This window comes from Ipomoea nil, unplaced genomic scaffold (assembly GCF_001879475.1).
Source record: "Ipomoea nil cultivar Tokyo-kokei standard unplaced genomic scaffold, Asagao_1.1 scaffold0179, whole genome shotgun sequence".
In the NCBI taxonomy this organism is placed as follows: Eukaryota; Viridiplantae; Streptophyta; class Magnoliopsida; order Solanales; family Convolvulaceae; genus Ipomoea; species Ipomoea nil.
In genome coordinates, this window is record NW_017616607.1 from 1980402 (window position 1) to 1985424 (window position 5023).

The 5023-nt window shown below is 33.3% G+C and overlaps 1 long non-coding RNA gene across 1 annotated transcript; it reads left to right on the forward strand.

The window, feature by feature from the left end:
• Nucleotides 1–2364: 2364 nt before the first annotated feature.
• On the forward strand, nucleotides 2365–2713 carry LOC109179604. Its single transcript, XR_002053940.1, has 3 exons — nucleotides 2365–2411; nucleotides 2485–2592; nucleotides 2679–2713. It is a non-coding gene; the product is annotated as an uncharacterized LOC109179604 (long non-coding RNA).
• The last annotated feature ends 2310 nt before the right edge of the window (nucleotides 2714–5023 follow it).

A 5023-nucleotide genomic window follows, 5' to 3' on the forward strand; every position in this document is an offset into this window, starting at 1 on the left:
GTGAAATGTAAACTGGTAGGTATTATTAATTACCGTCCAACATTTTGTTGGATGAAAATTTGAATATTAAAGCTTTCATTACGTATTTTAGCTCATTTTCTTCAACGAATTTTCCTCCATTTTTACTCTCTTCTCCATTGTAAAATTTGCTTCTTTGTTCGAAATTAGCACGAGTGAAAACATTTTAGAGTTATTTTCGACAAAATATATTCCAAATTCAGATATGAGTTAAAAATAATAGCTTTTAATTTGTATTTGTGTTTGTGTAGTATATATGGATATACAATTGCAATGTTATTATATAAAATCCTTTATTGTGGTTATATATATATATATATATATATATATATATATATATATATATATATATATAACACTTGCAAATTTAAAATAAAGTGTTGTTATATATATTATTTTTGTGATTTTGAGATATTTGTATTTTTATACTAGCCATATATGGATACTATAGCAGAACATCGAAAATGGATGTATAATCGATTGTTGCATGGAAAGAGATGATAGAATGATGAGTTTTTAGCTGGTGTTGAGGAATTTGTTAATTATGCATGCACACTTCCAGTATACAAGTTGACAAATACAGTTAGGTGTCCATGTAGTAAATGCAAGAATAAAGTACACTTATATGCTGATGAAGTCCATGTTCACATGTATAAGAAGGGATTTGAACAGTATTATTAGGTATGGACGTGTCACGGTTTTCATATTCCCACAGTAAATGAACAATTTCTAGAGATATGTAATGAAAATAATCAGTATGAAACAATGGTATTTGATGTATGCGGTTCATAATTTATTCCATTTAATGTGCATAGTAACCAAGAATAAAATCGACATCCAAGTGCAAAAAACTTTTATGATTTATTAAGCACTGCTAAGCAACCTTTATCCCTACTTGTGCTGAGGAAACAGAGTTGTCATATGCGCTTAAGATGATGAATATAAAGGCAACCTTTAACATTCCGCAGCTAGCAATGGATCAAATATTTGAGTAGAATAAGCATATAATGGGTCCAGATAATTGAGTACCGTCTAGGTATTACGATTCAGATAAATTGATCTGAAAGCTTCGTCTTGCTCATGAGAAAATTGATTGTTATGTTAATAGCTGCATGTTATACTATATGTCTGTTGGGAACATTTAAGTGTTAAGCTTTGTCCCACATTGCTTATCTATCTCACTATCTCTCACTATTTAAACTACCACTCAAATTAAAAGGCTTGAAGTATTATGAAGAGGAAACAAGGTGTGGTGTGTTCAACATTTTGTTCCTCACATCTTTTTTTAACTCCTAATTTTAAGGAGTTTTGACCACCTTGTCCGCACACTAATCTTCAACTAGTGAACGTGCGTGGATGTGAGTGGTGGTCCTATTTTTGCTCTCCCTCTTTGTAGCTCTTCACTGGATGGCAATGAAGGAGTGCGTTCATACTTCTAGTATATAAACACACTCCATTATTCCATAAAGAATAAGCTGAAATCCTTCTTTCTACGTGAGAAACTCTAAACTCATATGTTCATAGCGTATCTGTGTTTCCTGTCGAGAGCATGCGATACCCTGGTCGCAAATGCTTTTAAATTGCCGAATCATTGTTGTTTGTCCAGGTTGGTTCGCATACACGCAATCAATATTCAACAATGTATGGTATCAATGATAGACAATGTAAATTTTGTGGTGAGCCTCGTTTTAAACCACGTCCACCTAATTGTACTCGTGGGAAAGAAGTGCCCAAGAAAAGGATGCATTACTTCCCTCTAATCCCTAGGTTACAATGATTGTATGCATCACTTAGTTCTACTGAGCACATGAGATGACATTATGAAAATTGTCGCCAACCAGGTGTTATGTGTCATCCTTCTGATGGTGAGGCACGGAAACACTTTGATAGCCAATATCCTAACTTCGTAGCAGATCCTCGTAATGTCAGACTAGGTTTGTGTTCTGATGGCTTTTCTGCATTAACAATACAGTATCTGCATTAGTAACAATACAATTTTTATGAAATATACTGAAATGAGAATATTTACTTGGAACTATTTGTACAAATCTCATTACTTGTGTTTGCTAATTTAGAGTTTTGATGATTATAGAAAAATTATAGATGGGATCCACTAGAGGAGAATATTCTACGCCGCATCTTTGAGAAAAGAGGTGTAAAGCTCCTTACAGACCATATGCGAGAGGTTCGCATGGGCTTGCCAGACAACAAAACCAAACCATGTTGGATTGTTGATGATGTGTTAGATGACTTAGTCCGCATTTTGGAGAATGAGGATTTCAAAAAGCTCTCGGAAAAAAAACAAGAGTAATAGAAATTCAAATTTTGGAGAACAAGGTTCATCGCTTCGTAGTTGTGGTTCTATTCCGATGACTGGACATCATCGAAGACTTGTAAGTTTGAAAAAAAATTAAAATAGCTTACCTTATAACATTATACTAAATATGATGTATTATTCTTGAATAGAAAGAAAAGCTTGGAAAAGATACAAGTCTTGCAGACTTGTATCAACACACTCATAAAAGGAAAAATGGAGATGGAGCATATGTTTGTCCAAAAGCTCAAAAAGTTGTGGTAAGAAATATTTCTAATAAAACCTCTATTTAAAGTGTAACATTGAATTATTTTAGTAGATGAAAGTACTTTGTTTTATTTTATAGGATACAATGAATGAATTGCGACAGACTCAGATTGATGTATCAGATGCAGAGTTTAAGTTGGAGGCCACCGGTGGTGTAAAGAGGGGATGCTATGTATATGGCTTTGGCTCGGATACGCAACATTATTTTCCTGAAGCTTCAAAGAAATCAAAATCTCAGGTTGGAGCATTATCTTCAAATGCAGCTTTGGTAGCAGAAATTCAACAAATTAGGGAAGAAAACAAAACGTTTCGAGAAGAAAACAAGTTTATCCTAGAAGAACTTCAAAAGATGGGTGCTATATTTGCACAATTCAGTGCAAATCCTGAGTTGTTCAGTTCTTTAAACTTGAACAACAACTTTAGCTCACAAAATGATGAAACACAAGAGATTAAGAACTTCATGTTTTTATGACTTTTTTGTGTGTATGGCAATAGTTCACTACTTAAATATTTATGCACACGATACTATCTTTTTGCTGTAAATAATTTTGATAATTAAATATTTTCATTTTGAATTTAGATATTGTGTACATTACTTTGTTGATGATATAAAATGTATTGACAACAGGTAAAGCAAAATAATAGCAAGATCAAAATGATAAAAATAATTTATATAAATATAAATTTTTCTGCCAATCCTTGGTCAATGTTTCCGACCAACAGGTTGGTCGAAATTTCCGTCCATCGAGTCAAAGTTGGGCGGAAATTCCCATTCTAAGAAATGTGGGTTACCATATGAAATTTTTGTCCAATGAGTCAAAGTTGGACGGAAATTCTCATTCTAAGAACGGTGAGTTACCACCCAGAATTTCCGTCCAACAGGTCAAAGTTGGATGAAAATTCCCATTCTAAAAATGGTGGGTTACGATTCAGAATTTTCGTCCAACTTTGACACATTGGACGGACATTCCATCCAACATCTGATGTTGGACGATATTACCGATGTTCATTTTCTCGGATCTTCGTTTTGATCGAAATGTTGTTCGGAAACCCGTTTTCTGACCAATGACCCCCATTTTTCGAAAATAGTGGGATTTTCAGCAGTGCAAATGTTAACATTACTAATACGTAAGCATACTTGCGATCGTAAAAGCGTTTTTTTTTTTTAAAAAAAAATTTTGTGTGTGAGATTGTTTTTTTTTTTTTTTTTTTTTTTTTTTTTTTTTTTTTTTTTTTTTTTTCTTTTTTGCATAGTTTATTAATTTACAAGTAATTTATTAAACTCTCAATTATTTGTTATGTTTTTTTTTTATTTTTTATTTTTATGTTTGTATAAAACAAAGGATATATTACCGCGCACAAAAAAAAAGATATATTTGCGATTATAATAGTTTTTCTAGAGAAATTTAAAAAAACCAAACATGTTAATTAAATTTCTACGTAATTTAATTGTAATGTTTCTAGGATAACACTAAACATATTAAATAATTTTTCCTATAAAGTTATTCTCATCCAACGTATTCCTTGGAAATAATTTTTGTAAGTGTCAAAAGATGATACTCCGTACTTTTTAGGGTCAATTTGTGTACATTTTGTGCTGAATTAAGAACACTTGTGCTTGATTTACAAGAAATAAGCGATGAAATGTTGATTATGCATTGTAAAGTCCTCTAACATGTGAATTCTAGTGTTTTGGATAACCCTTGGGTAAGAAGAGTGGCATAGGAGCATGAAACGAAACATCCTTGGAAGAGTACGGAAGAAGGGAGCAGCAGGATCCACACCAAGATCGTGGTGGCGGGTGTGGAAAAAAACCTGGGACCGCCACCAGGGCCGCCACAATCGTGACCAGAGCCCGGAGGCATAAGTGGCACCAGCCACGATCGTGGCAGCCATCATGACTGGGGGCGCGATGAAATTTTAGCGCAAGAATTGTCTTTAAATATTAGATTTTTCATATTTAGAAGAGACTTTTAGATATTTTTCATCACTCTTCAGCTTTCACTTTCTCTCTCTAGATATTTTAGCTCTCACAACTCTCTCTAAGCTCAAGAAGGAGGAGGATCTAGGTTGAAGGATTGCCAAACTTTGCAATCTGATCTAGAGCTTGTTCTTCCTTACTTTGATTATTGTAATCCTCTTTGATTGAAGTTTGGTAACAATTTCTTGCTTGATCTTTCAATTCCTTAATTTTTTTTTGAAAACTCAATTCCTTTATTTCATAATGCTATTCTTCAATTTGAGATTGTTGCAATCCAAGATCATTTATGGCTAAAACATCTAGGGTTAGGATTGTTCTCCAGTCGCAATGTTGTGATTAGTGTGTATTGATTTGGAATGTTGGAGTGTGTTTGATGAAGATTGTGTATATTTCTTGCTGTGAATGGATGAATTGACTTGTGTTTTTGGAGTAGGCCTGATGTG